This window comes from Asterias amurensis, chromosome 14 (genome assembly GCF_032118995.1).
Source record: "Asterias amurensis chromosome 14, ASM3211899v1".
Taxonomy (NCBI): domain Eukaryota; kingdom Metazoa; phylum Echinodermata; class Asteroidea; order Forcipulatida; family Asteriidae; genus Asterias; species Asterias amurensis.
The window spans coordinates 8,367,676-8,384,099 of NC_092661.1; the positions used below are offsets into that span (position 1 = coordinate 8,367,676).

The following is a 16,424-nucleotide window of genomic DNA, read 5'->3' on the forward strand; positions in this document are numbered from 1 at the left end:
TAGAAAACATCCCTTGAAATATTTATGACTGAAATGTCATATTTGGCGAGAAATAAATAATATAATTTCGCGTTTGGAGTTTATCGCCCAGTGAGCGTTCCATCGATGTCATACAAAATGTGTGATCGGTTTTTCACTATTTTCTCGTGACCCAGATGGCCGATCGATCTCAAACTTCTACAGGTTTGTCAATTGATGTATATGGTTGATTACATAGAGTGCTTACACTGCCAGCAACTGTTTCGTTAGCAAAACCAATGTTGTAATGTTCCTTTAAGTTGTAAAATAAAACACAACATTGACAGTTGAAACATACACTTCAGGTTTCCCAAGCTAAGCCATGCAGCCTATAGCTTGTGGCGTGTCCCAGCCGAGCAGTTTAGTGGACTCAAGTTCTCTGAAATGGAACCGTGGCCAAGTTGTTAGACTGCAGGACTTGCAATCACAAGGTTGTGGGTTCGAATCCCCCAGCTTACCACTGATTTCACAATGACTAGAATAAGTATTGTCGTCTAGTTACTGAATCACAATTTGTTGATATGTGTAATTCATAATCATAGACGTTAAACCACTGTGTGTATGAAATAGATTACCAGCTTGGCGTTTATATCCCTTTGTGGGAGTTTGCCAAGTTCCCAGGATGGGAAGATCATTCAAACAAATGATGAGACAATAATGCCAGAGATTGTTTTCACAGTTTAATTTCAGATTTCTGAAGTTTTAAAATATATAATTGGCAGTTGAAACAAACGTAATCATAAGGTTTGTCAATCAAAACATAGCCTTTTAGCTGGTGGCGTGTCGTTGCCGAGCAGTTTAGTGCATTAGACTCAAGTAAAAGCCCCGATGAGGATACAACAATTCCAACATTGGTTTCACATAAATGAACTTCGGGTTTCATGTGGTTTACTATAATTATTTTGTGAGCTTCACTGCAAATTGCAATGAAATAACGTAGACATTTGTTAATGAAATTTGTCTGGCACTGGCTTATTATCTACAATAATATGCTCCTTATATACAAACAAAATAAACCATCTTATCTTATTTTCCTTACAGTCTTAAAAAGGCCACACGTGTACCATTCTTATAATTAGAATCCTAGACGAGGAAATGCAAAGAATCTTCAAACAATTTCCATGGAATTTTTCGCTTAGAAATTAGACACTTTGCCATGTTTGGCACCCTGACGTGCAACATAAGTGTCCTTGTTATTACTGTGTGCCTAGCTGATCGCTTTATTCTGACTTAATAGATTTTACTGGCCAAATTGATACTCTAAAAACGATGCAGTTTGTTTCATTCTGGAACATAGACAAGCTCCAATCCTTCCTGAAACAGTGATTAATTTTAACACAACCTTTTTTCGTTGCGATGTTTTGATAGATAACTTATGTATTGCTCTATCAACACATTTAATTGTACTTTTAGACCTTTAAACAATAGGTTGACGCAGACATACCTGGTAAATGTGTATTGTTTACATAGTTCTCAATAATATATACTCTAAATTCCAAGACCAATATACCTTTCGCAAATACCCATTGCGCAAGCGCTAACTGTTGAATAAGGTGCATGCTGGTCTGGCTAGGGATCAAACTTTAGCATTAGCTAGACCAGCATGCACCTCATTCAACGCCCACAGCGCACGTACCGAGTATTTGCGACAAGGTCTTTGTCCCTTTTCGAAACCACGGCTTCGGCTTTGGATTCGGCTCGTGCTAGCTTGGCCACACGGTTGTTTTGACAATATTACGCGTGCTTTGCGTACGTGTTCAGTGCTTCAGACAAGAGGACGGAGCCTGAAACTGAATCCAAAGCCGAAACCATGGTTTCGAAAAGGGCCTAGATCCAATTCACTGGTACGTCCGCTGCCACCTAGCCTCGACAAAAATCTCCCATTCTGTTTGAAACTAATCTCATTTAATTTTCTCTTATTATCCTTCCAAAACAAGTGAAAATGTTAAACTTTACATATTAACAAACGAAAATGTTTTTTATTCAAAAACAAGTACACAGATTTCATTGAGTTTTTTCACTAAGGCTAAAGCTCTTGACAAAAAGAGTAGAGGGCTAATGAAGTGTTGATCTACTGGGGAAACAAAACTGCAGTCGGCCCAACTATTCCTTTAAAATATCCCCGAAGGAAATCAAGAGGAATGCACAATTAGCACCAGCCAATACGGACACACTAAGGTCAGTGCCTCTTACGATCTCTTCGAGGAAAAACAGATAAAAACACAGTCACAAAGAGATGACTTTTGCAATAATAATCTCCCTCTCAGGAACTCTGCCAAAATGTGTCGGTCCCCGCGGAGTCTCCACGTGTTGGAGGTGACATGTCAAACAGCGCGCGGCTGGGCGAACTCCCCGCTTGACCGAATTCCGCTTCTTCGTTTTGTTATACACGAAGTATATTTGATCGTGGATTGTCAACATTGAATTCCGCGACGCGTGGATGTGTTTTCTTTGCGTAATTACATTTTCTAGTTCGACAGCACCTGTGAGTTTTTGAGGGTAACAGATATCTGGAGGTCATGTCTTAATAAAAATGATATTATCAAGATAATAATAAACAATCTTGAATATTTCCTGTATACCTGTACCTGGTTGACCTATGGTTCGGTACACGCAATAATAACCAATCACCCCATTGCGTACAACGGCCCAATTTTCAGAGCTGCTAACAAAATGCACAGTATACCTTTCTTGATTGCAACCAATCGGTTTTTAATCCGATATAAATTTAATAAAATATATAACCAATAAAACTAACACGTAGAAATTTCTTAAAGTGTTCGGGTTGTTGAGATATCGCTGACAAACCGGAGCGATTATGGTCACGCGGAAAGAATAATTCTTAGCAGGAATACACAATCTGAGAAGAGTTACGCCGTATCGTTATTCATATTCATATTTGTTGCATAAAAAAATTCATATATCTTTTTACATCACATTACTTCAAATTGAAATGCTTCTCAAAATGCTTTTTCTGTCGAAAGTTTTTTTTTTTTTTTCTTCTTTAGACATACACAATAGTTACAAGTTGTACAGGGGCTGTCAAGGTTAAAACAAAAGTATAAAAACTGTCATAAAAAGATGTGTAAAACCAGACCCCTGCCAACGATAACAATATAATTATACAATATAAAAAGGTAATTGCACTGAAACATTTAAAAATCACACAAAAGAAAACATTAAAACACAAGCAAAACCAGACTTGGCTTGTAACCTAACATTTACCTTTACAATTATTTGTAAGAGTGATAACCAAACGAACCTTTCATTGGGGAATTCTCTGATGAGCAGAATTTAGCAGAGAATACCAGACACACATATTGTACATCATTTGGCAGACAAAATCCGAGTTTAAATGCAATCGTGTTAATACTTTCCGGTATAGCCTGACCCATAAACGGGTCAGGTCCACTGGCATGGGGTGCATATACCAATGTTGTTCACACTAAAAACTACAGGGTCAAAATTGACCCGGATTCCGAGTCCCGTTGAGCATGACCTATTTGAGGGTCAAGTTGACCCGGAAACTGGATATAATTTCAAAGAAATGGTTCAAACTGACATAGAATCTGAGGATACACATTGTTGAGCCAGTTTCCGGGTCAATTTGATCCGGAACTCAACCGGACTCATAATCCGAGAAAGTTCCAACGCACCCGGGAGATCTTAGAGTGATTCTCTCTTTAAATAACCAACTGAACTATTTAGATCATGAGTTCATACATGCATCAATTAAAAATCTGAGCTTAGTTAAATGAAACTGCGTTCAGATTCAAAACACCTGCCAAGGTCGCAAACCTAATTATAAATTAACATACTAAATGATTTTCACGGTTTGCCAAACGAGTTAATAATAGTGCTCCATGTGTGTTCACACGCTTCTTATAGCCCCCTTGGGACTTGCTCCCAATCTTTATCACTCGAAGAAGAATAAAACAAAACCATTTCTTAATGGAAGGTATATGTTTGGTTTTCAGTCTTATACAATTGAAGGCATGGGTACTATTTTTTTACTCAAAATATTTATTATCGTAAAAATGAGTTTGGTAACGAGTTATAAAACACATTGTGAGAAACGACTCCCTCTGAATTAACGTATAGTTTTTGAGAAATAGGTAAAGGTTCTAAATAAAAAAATAATCAGTAAGATTTCAGGCCTGAAGCCTTTAATTAGACATCTAAATGCATGAACTTGTACAAGGGTGTTTTTTCTTTGCATATTATTCTCTTGCAACTTTGATGACCAAGTCAACATTTTCACTTTTTTTTTTATTTTCACAGATTTGTTATTTTATACATATTTTGTGTGTCATTTTATACATTTCTGGAATACATCAAGTGAGAATACTGGTATTTCCAAATCTGTCATCTCATGCCCTCAAAGGGTTTGGTAATTACTTTTAAAATTATTGACAAAAGCATCCATTGGGAAGAAGCCTAAATATAAAGCGTTTGTAAATAGTACAAATAATTGTTAAAACAATTTCACTTCGAAGTAATGTGGTTATGTAAAAAACAGTTTTCATGTCCAAAGATTTGAAATTGAAAAGCGTTACGGCGTAACGCTTTTCAGATTGTTGTTAGTTTTTGTTTAGATGATCTTCCCAGCAAGGGGGTGGGGGGTATAAACGTCAAGCTGGCAACATCTATATTTTATAGTCTCTCATACAAACATTGGTTTCACGTCTATAATTAGGAATCGCACAAGTCAAGAAATTGTGATTCAGTAACTAGAAGACACAAAAATACTGATCATAGTGTTTGTGAAATCAGTGGTTAGCTGGGGGATTCGAACCCACAACCTTATGATTGCAAGTTTTATCGTCGCAAGGATAATCTTTCTGCGTGCACAAATTCGCTCCTGGTTTTCGGAACACCGTACCATATCACTTGACCTATCACTAACCCCACCCCATATTTATACACTATTGTGCACCTTGGTATAACTACATATCAAGGCGTTAAGATAAAGAACATCTGGATGCGAGAAATTACAACCAACTGCAAATTGGTATCGACATTCTCATTTCATTATGAGAAGAAGACACTAAATGAATGCGTCAGTTCGTGCTCATTTTAATTGCAGCAACGTGTACAGTGCCATAAGATCACACCACTTCATCATTATATACTGTGCTACATTGTTAAAGATGATGTTCATCATTTCAACCCGTAATGTTCACAAATGTACAACTGTCCTTTCCAGTAATAGCAGTGATGTTGCAAACTGTTTACCAACCATTGACAGTCGGTAATAGGGGGGGGGGGTAATTAATAACCTGACGTTTCAACCCTCGCAGAGACTTCCCAAAGACCTTTAAAGGCAGTGGACACTATTGGTAATTACTCAAAATAATCACCAGCATAAAACATCACTTAGTACACTAAGAAGAATCTTGTTGTTGTTTTTTCAAGAAAATCAGCAAAACTTGAACAGACATGCTTCGATTGTAAGATTGCGTAAAGGGAAGGTACATGTTTAGCAATTACTCAAAACAAATATTAACTTAAAAACTGACTTGGTAACAAGCATTGGAGAGCTGATGGTATATAGTATAACACATTGTGGAAAATGACTCCCTCTTTGAAGTAACGTACTTTTGAGAAAGAGGTAATTTTATTACTATCTGAAAGCACACAAATTCGTCCAACAAGGGTGTTTTTTCTTTCATCATTTTCTCGCAACTTCGATGACCAATTGAGCCCAAATTTTCACATGCTTGTTATTTTATGCTTATGAGGGGATACACCAAGTAGGACACTGGTCTTTGACAATTACCAAAAGTGTACAGTGCCTTTAACAGATCGAGTCACTAGTTACAGAATATTTTTAACCATGCTTTAAATTTCTATAACACATTGTGCCTAAGATCTTAAGAATTCTAATGACTTTTCAGAGAAAACAGAATTTCAACTATTCAAGTGCCTTCAAGAACAACAATATGATACAAGGCTACCGTTTGTTCCAAAAGACTTTATTTACCTCATGTACTTCTAAGATGTCTTTAGATGTGACCTCAATCAAATGTGATTAAAGTGTCAGTGCAAACAACCAAACATAGCCACATATTTCTATGCGATTTTAATGTTGATTTAACTCACTGGCCTTCATCTAATGCATGTGAAAATACTGGCCTCGAATTTTGTATTTGAGAGTGGGGGGGTGGCATTTTCTTTTTAGCAAATCCTTCCAAATCCAGTGGAATATGGGAAACTTTTGAAGGGGCACAAAGGCAACAGAGGCCATGTCTTCCGGGTTTCTGCGTAAAACCAGACCGGTAGGTTAAACATTCTTACATGACAAAATAGTTGAATTGAACTCAGGTATCAAGTAATGCAAACAATAGAGGGCGTTCTCACTTTACATTGAATGTTTGATACACCCTCGCCTTTAAGATGTGTTAAGATAACACTGCAAAAAAAAGAGTTTTGCTGACATGAAATTCACCGTCCCCCGGGGTTTAGGGGGTACGTCTACGGTAGCCTCCTCAGATTGTCATGTACATTCCCAATGCTCTAACTCTATACCTCATTTACGACTAAACGTCTGACAGCTACAGGCAGAGAAATTCAACACCACAAACGGCAGCCTTCTTCCGCTGAGAGTTGGGGCCGTCGGACTTTGCGGGTATATCGTGACTGAAACTCTAGTCCTATATTAATTTAGCAAATAGCTTGAATAATTGTTATGGTTTCGTATGATTCTATATGGTTAGAGGTGAGGTGGCGACCGGTATTTAAGGCTGTTAGCATTGTGTGATAATGGATCGCTTTGCAAATCAAAGGAGCGGCTTTGCAAAGGACTTTAAAGGGACAGGTTTGTTACTAATAATTTTAGTCATTTTGTTTAGTCAGTTGACAGGATTAAGTGATGTAAGACTACGAAACGTTATTTGGGTTTTTTATAATGTTTTTTTTTACAGTACTAAATGGTTAAAATATTGCTGTTTTTCAAAAATCTATTTTCTCAAACTGAACACTTCTCATCAGACGAGAATATTTCTCAGATACGGGTATTTTACCCGATGGAAAGTCATGAAAATGACGATTTATTTCATTAACGATTTGTTTCATGATGCCTTTCGAGAATAAAACTTGGAAAGTTTTGTCCTCAATAATTCCTGGTCATATGATCCGTATGCGGCAATTTGTCGGGTCGAAAGAGTGTTTCTTCAGAGTGATGCCGGTGCCCAGCTTCATCATTACCAATCCCTATTACTTTGAATAAACTTGCCGCCTGAGTTAAAGAGTACAGGGTGGATTTCAAAGAGTGTAGATTATGTCTTGTCTCGAGATAGGACGATTAACTCGTCCTAAATTAGAACCCTAACTCGTAAAGAGTCATAGGACTTGCCCTAAGTGAAGACAACCCTTGTGAAATCGACTCCGGATCCCCTTGCATGCCGCACTCAATGGAAACTTGCACACTATCTCGCCCCTCAAACAACTCTCAGCCAATGATTTGTCTTCATTGACCTCGGTGAGGGAGCTACTTATAGGCTTGTGACGTCATATGCAAGGTGGCCTAAACTAATTTTGCAAACAATACTGAATCGATGTAGGCCCTGTATAGGTCTGGTGACCATTTTCACCCATTTAAATTGCCAACTAAATACATAAATACAATAAAAAGGCAAAGACCGGTAGTTAAGAGCGTGTGAAGAGGAAGGGATAATCGCATTGTTGACAAACAACACAACAAAATGGATTAAATCATAAACAATAATATAATAGTTGCTAAAAATAACCGTTAAACAAATTTATGCCGTAGATCATCTAATAAGATTTGCGTGTTTAATCCACCTTAGCGTCCATGAATACGGAAAAACAGTATCAATATTCAATAAGAGAGCTGAATGTTTTCTGGATCTTGGACAAAATTGCACATACCATCTGCTAAAAATGAGGTCCTTATTTTGTAGAGGTACAAATGAATGGAGTTTCGTACATCAAAAAGACATTCCCCAAACAAACACACTTACGTACAGATATAATGGTCACCTTCTGACACCCGGGCATGTTTTAGATAATTTATGTGCGATTAAAGTTATTGCATTTTGCCGAGCCCGGCAAGCCGAAAACAAGTCAATGAAGGTACGTTTGGTACCATAGCTTGACTGGACCTAAATCTGGTGGGTGTACTCGTTCTGCTATGAGTTCTGAATGTATATTAGGGACCTTTTTTAAACAATTTTCTGCTAAGGAACAATGTGGGCAGGATACCACGCGCGGATGGAACGTGTGACATGGTATGGCTGATAACATTAATCTGGTAACTGGTAAGCAACAACATTGTGCTTAGCTACATGTTAAGCAGCTATAGGGCCCAATTGAAAACTACTTACAATCAGGCAATAGTGCTCAGTAAATATAATGAGGAAACCATTTATAACAATCAGGTTTACACGTAACATGGCTGGTAAACTTATGCTGGTCAACGAAATTTAATATTGTGTGCTTAGCTACGTATTATTATGCTAAGCAGCTCTATGAAAGTGAGACCCGATTTACAACTCTCGCTGGTTGTTTCTGAATGTAGGACCATAACTGCTTCAAATAAATTGTATTTGCTTTCAGGCTCTCTAAAGTGATATATCAGTGATAATATATTAATAATAGGACGTTTTTTTTGCTAAGCGATACTTTTCTATGCTTAGCAATTGTTAGTCCCTAAACCCGGGCCCCTTAATCGTGTCTACATCGGTTAATAACATCATGCATGGTATCCACATCATTGTAATACCATCGTAATCCGAATCAATCGAGTGAAACGGATATTTCGGGTAATAACACTCCATACAGACGCACTGATCGCTGGGCAACCTATACCCTGCCTGAACGACAGCAAAGAAAGTTCTGCCGACCCCAATTTGCATAATTGTTTTAAGCTCTCGAAGGTAATAAAAAGTGCTTGCAGCCATTCTTACACAATAATAAAAAGCTATTTTGAGACACTCGTTCCGCGTATACCACATGCTTGTCTGGATTAGCTCATGAATATTAAATTTAACAATGAATATGTAAATTCGTTCTAATTACCTGTATGGGTTTCTGCAGTCAGTATTACCAGCTGCAGTCATTCCAAATTAGCCGGTTGCTATTTATAGAAGCTAATAAGATTTGCGTGTTTAATCCACGTTAGCGTCTATGAATACAGAAAACAGTATCAATATTCAATAAGAGAGCTGAATGTTTTCTGGATCTACTTGGACACTGTTAAATGCACATACCATCTGCTAAATGAGGGCTTATTATTTTCTAAAAGTACAAATTAATGGAGTTTCGTACATCAATAAAGACATTCCACAAACAAACACACTTATGTACAGATATAATGGTCACCTACTGACACCCTTTCAAAAGAAATCGATAATAAATGTTGTCTTACTTCAAGAAAAATAATCCTCATAGTGGGGAAAAGGAAAACTACCTTCTTTTCAACATTTCAAACTATAAATTATGAGTAATAGTTCCTATTTTGAAAGTTGTCCTTATTGCTATATAATCATGTTTTATCCCGAAGAAATTTAACATAAATAATTGACTTATAATATCAGCTAACAATCCCTGTCTGTGTACCTTTAAATAATTGGTCAGTTTTGACGGTAAAGGAATGGAGGACGTGAATATTGTGTTTAAGTTCACGATCTATTTTGGTTCATATTAACACGACTTGCGTGTGAACAATGCTGATGAGCACAGACAGCTGCGAAGCAAAACACTCCCGCCAATTTGATGCGCTGATTCGCTTTCCCGCCATTTCTTTGAAAAACAAAAATCAATTATGCAGACGATCTGCTGCGAGCGACTGCCAGATTTGTGTTCATCGTAACACGATTTGATATTTACCTTGTAAAGAGAGTAAAGTACAGACTGCTTCTCTGACGGTCTTTCATGACGGTTTTTGACAGGAATTAATGTTTACAATATCTGTATAATGAATTATAGTTTGGGAGAAAAGTACTCCTATCAATTTGCCTCTCAAATTGTCAAGACTTTTCCCCTCATCATCATTGATTGGTTTATCCTATGGCAATGTGGGAAACACATCACTGAAATGTGCTTGAAACACATTCCCTGGCTGTATAAATATTAAGAGTTTCGTGTTATGTACATCTGTCAAAATGTCGAAATAAAACGTGTACCAAGATTAAGCAGTTTTTACTTGCAAGTGTATTTTCCCCTCTGCTTGTTTCGGGTTGAAAATTAGCTTGAAATTGTGTCAGTGATACTTTTCAGTACTGCACAGGTCCCGCCTCTGTTTTAAGGGTTCCGGCGCCGATGTGCGCGTTGTGGAGTACACAAGGCTGTGACACCAGACTATTTGGAACCACTGGCATCTGCCGTTGCGATAGATACAAATTCAGCATCACCATAAAAACCCGACTATATTGGCGTAGTTTTATGATAAACAAAATCTTCACAAAATGGCGAACCATTGTCGAAGACCAATATTTTCACTTGGTATCCCAATATGAATAAAATAACAAGTCTGTGTGAAAATGATGACTCAAATTGGTCATCGAAGTTGCAAGAGAATAATGTAAGGAAACACCCTTGTTATTGTGTGCTTTCATGTGCCTAAGAATAAAAGACTTCAGGCCCGAAGTCTTTTATTGTCTGAGTAATTATTTTTACCGTTTTCTCAAAAACTACGTTACTTCAGAGGGAGCCGTTTCTCACAATGTTTTATACTATCAACAGCTCCCCATTGCTCGTTAACAAGTAAGTTTTTATGCTAACAACTATTTTGAGTAATTACCAATAGTGCCCAGTGCCTTTAATTATTCAAACAAACTGACATAAATCGGGCTTAATTTTTAGAAGCAAGGCTTACATAACGCATATAATAATGACAACCTGTCTAATTGTTAAAAGCATATTACATCCTTCTTTGTAAAAATGTTTGTACAATCGCTGACCGTGGGCGGGAAAACATTCGGAACAGAAAGTTGGTGATAAAAACCACAACACGTTTCGCTACTAATTGGGACACTGTGTGTATACGTTGGGCTAAAATCAATTACAACAACACTTGAGTAATAAATTGTTGCCCTAGTGTTGTGTCAACACTGATGTTGTCATAAGTGTTCGGGTGGTTCTAAAAGCCTTAGAGGTGAAAGGGAACTTTGGTGTCTGTAAACAATCAGATATTAAAAATGTGTAGCGTCTACGAGGTGCTAAACAATCGATCATGAAAGACAATTTGATGTTTAGCAATCATCATATGAAGTGCTAGCATTAATGAATGCAAATCACATAGGCCATGGGACAAAGTGTTTTTAAAGTGATATTAACTATCGGAAATTAACACTACAATTCCGTTATGGAAGATCGCAGATTATAAAACTTTATTTGTTAAGTACACAATAAGCAACCTAACCCCGCATCTCAAACAAGAAAAAAACAACGAACTGAAACTAAATTTTATATATGATTTAAGGCATTGCATGGTGGTGTATCAATTCTATACATGTAAACTGCGCCAATAAAGTATCTAAACACTTACAAATGGTCAGATTTATCGGAACCTAAAATAGTATACAACAAAATAATTATTCATTTTTATTCACCGTTAATTTCTGCACATGTTGACACCTATTGTGTTCCGCTACGATGTTGTTTGGTGGTTTTATGGGCACTTGAGTAGCTGGAGGTCGAATTTCAAAAGTTGCAAAAGCCCCTATATTCATCCCAATTCCAGAAGGGAACTCTCGTAAGCTTCATACACAGACAAAATCAAGACAGAAGACACACACTCGTTTTGTTCATTTGACCATGAAATTTATTGCCGTATCTTTAACTCTAAAACTGCTGATATACTGTCCTCCATTCTTGGTGTGTCCCCCATCAATGTCCTGAACGCCAAGGAGTAGTCTTCTCATACTCCCAATGAGACCTCTGATCTGTCCCTGGTCATTCCCTTGCCATTTCCTGATCAGGATGCGTCGCAATCCCTCGAGAGTGACGTCAGGCTAGATGGACTTGTTCACTTTCTTCTTCGCAGAAGTCACCCTCGGACGGCTACTCCTTGGCAGGTCGTCTACATTTCCCTGTGTTTGGTAGCGATTCCACCATTTACTGACCGTCGCTGATAACGTTCCAACTTGATGAGCTGCAGCTCGAATCGACATACTGGCTTCTATCAAACCAACGATCCGTCCCCTTTCCCGTTTGGTCAGTTGAGCCATCTTTCCTGTTATCCTGAAACACCTTTCTCTGTCTTACCATATCGGGGAATCTGGCTCTTAACCCATATGATGTATGCCTCCCATCTTTGGCCCCTTTGCTTGGTTACTGACAATTAATGCTGTATGTTCATCGCAACCGATTTATCCAACATGCGACAAAAACAAATCATTTATAAAAGGCGGGCAAAAGAAACGCTGATCTTACTCGTCACAATACAACGATTTAGCTTGAATAGGGGCTTTTACAACTTTTGAAATTCGACCTTAAGCCACTCAAGTGTCCATAAATCCACTAAACAACATCGTAGCGCAATACAAGATGTGTCAAAATGTGCAGAAATTAACGGTGACTCGAAACGAATAATTATTTTTTGGCATACTATTTCAGGTTCCGATATATCTGACCATTTGTAAGTGTTTAGATACTTTATTGGCGCAGTTTATATGGTTTGCGGTAACACATTTTCTGTGTGTATCTACTCGCCAGGTAGAGTTGTTTTTAGAGAACTGTCTTTCTTTATTCTACTACCGCAGAGTAGATGTATCGGATGTTCGGGAGACTTTGGGAGACTTCGGGAGACTTCCCAATTCTGAAAAGAACTGTCCTGCTTTTTAACACCCGGGCTGAAGGTATAGAACTTGGCTGGGACTACTACTTTTTAGCTTAGGACCGCAATTAACTGCACTACCGCGGAATCAGTTCTTGAATTGGTCTCAACGTTTCGACTAGCTTGCTCTTAGTCATCGTCAGGAGATACTACCCATGATGCAGCTAGTTTATCGGACTGTTTGGTTTATGCGTTCTAGGCCCAGTTTCATAGAGCTACTCAGGCACAAAAGTACAACAAAATCATGCTTATAATAATAGGTTAGCTATGTGCTGTACTTTTTGACAAATTAGTAAAACAATGTCACAAAAATTATGTTCGTCTCAAGAGACGACCATTATTTTAGATGTACATCGTATTTACCAGTACTGGGTTAACTTAAAGGAACACGTTGCCTGGGATTGGACGAGTTGGTCAAAACAAAAGCGTTTGTAACCGTTTTTTATAAAATGCATATGGTTGGAAAGATGTTTTAAAAGTAGAATACAATGATCCACACAAGTTTGCCTCGAAATTGCGTGGTTTTCCTTCTACTGTGCGAACTAACATGGTCGGCCATTTATGGGAGTCAAAATTTTGACCCCCATAAATGGCCGACGTGTTAGTCGACGAGGTAAAAGGAAAACCACGCAATTTCGAGGCATGTTTGTGTGGATCATTGTATTCTACTTTTACAACATCTTTCTACCCATATGCATTTTATAAAAAACGGTTACAAACGCTTTTCAAAGACCAACTCGACCGATCCAAGGCAACGTGTTCCTTTAATAATATCGTATTTACGAGACACGCATGCGCCTGAACACATCGCTTTGTGATTTTTACTTTTTTTCTCAAAAACTTCACGAATAATGAAGCTAAAACTTATACAGGTAAGGTACACTACAAACATCTTCATTCACAGTGAGCAGGGATTCATGCCATGGACAAAAACAAAAGATATCAAAACAGTGGACACTATTGGTAATTACTCAAAATAATTATTATTTATTAGCATAAAACCTCACTTGGTAACGAGTAATTGGGAGAGGTTGGTAGTATAAAACATTGTGAGAAACGGCTCCCTCTGAAGTGAAGTAATTTTCGAGAACGAAGTAGTTTTCCACACATTTTATTTCGAGACCTTAGATTTAGAATTTGAGGTCTCGAAATCAAGCGTCTGAAAGCACACAACTTCGTGAGACAAGGGTGTTTATTCTTTCACAGTTATCTCCCAACTTCGACCACCAATTGAGCTGAAATTTACACAGGTTGGTTATTTGATGCATATGTTGAGATACACCAAGTGAGAAGACTGGTCTTTGACAATTACCAATAGTGTCGAGTGTCTTTAACTGAGAGTGTTCGATTGCAACAGCTTTATGCCTTCTATCATCGCTGTACTCATGTGATGCTCTTACCGATTCGATTATAACCGGCAAACTCTTACCGGCTCATCGTTCCTAACTCTGGGTTTAGAGTAAATGAATTTCAAATGGATTGGTGGAGAAAGAGGGGCGTTTCAACGGGAGGTTAAGCGCCTACAAGCCACATACTTATATTGTATGGTGTAAGACTCTATCACGAAGCACATTTACGGATTTCAACTTCGTAAAAAAAAAAATCAAAGTACATTGGTTTTTTTGCTGTTGCGCACAACGTGGTCATCAAGGGATTTGTTGTAAGTGCAAAATTCTGCCCCAAGCGTCTCATTTGAAATGTGATCAATGTAATGCCACTTTGAGACTGCGAAATAAAATGACATTTCCTCTAGCAGCATACGAACCTTGCACGGAAGTTAACTTTTTACTTTTTTATGGCACATTAATTAATTGTTTGAGAATAAACAACTCAGTCAGCTGATCGGCTGAGACAAGGCATTTAATATGTTACGCCTTTTAAGGCTTTTGTGTTAAAAAAAACAAAAAACAAAACTCAAAAACCCACCCTGCCGCTCAAGATGCATTGCACAATATTCTCTAACAGAAAACGTATTTAAATATTATAAGATAGTAAATGTTCCTGTCGTTGAGGACGCTGTTAACTGTCATTGATGACATTGGACGAACAAATTTTGTGTTAACGATTGCAAAACATCTTAGCTATTTAATGGGCGTTGTTGCATATGCATGCGTTGAGAAATTGCAATAATAGTATACCTTCAGAAACACCATGTGTGTATCTACTTTGATGTGAAGATTATTGTTCTTTGAGAAGTCGTCTTGCGTGCTATTAATTTTATTCTTACTTCCGCGGAGTAGATTTCGGAATTCGGGAGAGTCCTTAGTTCTAAAACGAACTTGTCTGTACTACCTTAATGAGAGGTAGGAAATTGGCTGTGTGAATACTTTTGCTTAGTGGATCGAGGAGTACCAGGAGTTTAAAGGAACACGTTGCCTTGGATCGGACGAGTTGGTCTATTAAAAGCGTTTGAAACCGTTTCTTATGAAATGCATATGGTTAGAAAGATGTTTTAAAAGTAGAATATAATGATCCACACAAGTATCACTCGAAACTGCACGGTTTTCCTTTTACGTCGCGAACTATCACGGTCGGCCATTTATGGGAGTCAAAATTTTGACTCCCATAAATGGCCGACCGTGTTAGTCGACGAGGTAAAAAGAAAACCACGCAATTTGGAGGCATATTTGTGTAGATCATTGTATTCTACTTTTACAATATCTTTCTAACCATATACATTTTACAACAAAGGGTTACAGAACGATTTTCAAAGACCAACTCGACCGATCCAAGGCAACGTGTTCCTTTAATGACACATTTTAGACTGGACCTCAACAAAATCTCTACGTGTAACCGACAGCCGAGTACAGATTGTGCGTGGCTTCCACGAAAGTATCCCAGTTTTTGAAACAGCGCCAGTTGTCAAATGTGTTGTGGAGTTGGCGGTAAAATCAAATCAGGCGACGCAGCTTTAAGCAGCGTGCTCCTACTTAAACTCTCATGGGACAAGTACCTTTCAAGCAATCAAGCCAAACATTAAAGCATTAACGCTGACTTCGAGTATAATTAGAAACCCCACCCGAACGAGGGCATTGACTCTTACAACATTGTGGATTAATGTACTATGGTTATTTGAGAGTAAGTGATTGTACTATAGGAAAGATTACAGTTAAGTGATCTAGCGTATCTCTTTGACGCCATCGACTGTCATTTGTGAATAATTATTGCGAAAACGTACATAATTTTTCAAAATTAAGATATATGGTTTTCCCCAAATGTTCTCTGCCAGACTTTACGCCTTGGGCCTTTTATATGGAAATCTTAAAGCACACAAACCTGTACAACAAGTAAGGTGTTTTTTCTTCCATTACTCTGTTCAACTTCGACGACCAAATTTTAGTCCAAATTTCATAGTGTTTTTTTATGCATAAGTTGGGACACACCAAGTGAGAATACTGGTATTTGACAATTACCAAACGTGATCTCTGCCTGAAAGCATTTTGCCATAGGTTGTGGTTTAGGAACATCGCCGTTGTCAACGTGCCGGGTGGTGAGGCGGGGCGGGGGGGGGGTGGGGGGGGGGTATGGAGAGATACGGTAATCATGGTCTCGTCACCGTCTGGTCCCCAGAGAAAAAGCTGTACAACTACTCTCTCACTAATCGCTA

General features: G+C 38.1%; 1 protein-coding gene across 3 annotated transcripts in view; it reads right to left on the minus strand.

Annotated features, from left to right (window-relative positions):
- LOC139946997 (metabotropic glutamate receptor 1-like) overlaps nt 1-16,424 on the minus strand; it is a 100,828-nt gene that overhangs the window by 28,336 nt on the left and 56,068 nt on the right. The window lies entirely within an intron of this gene.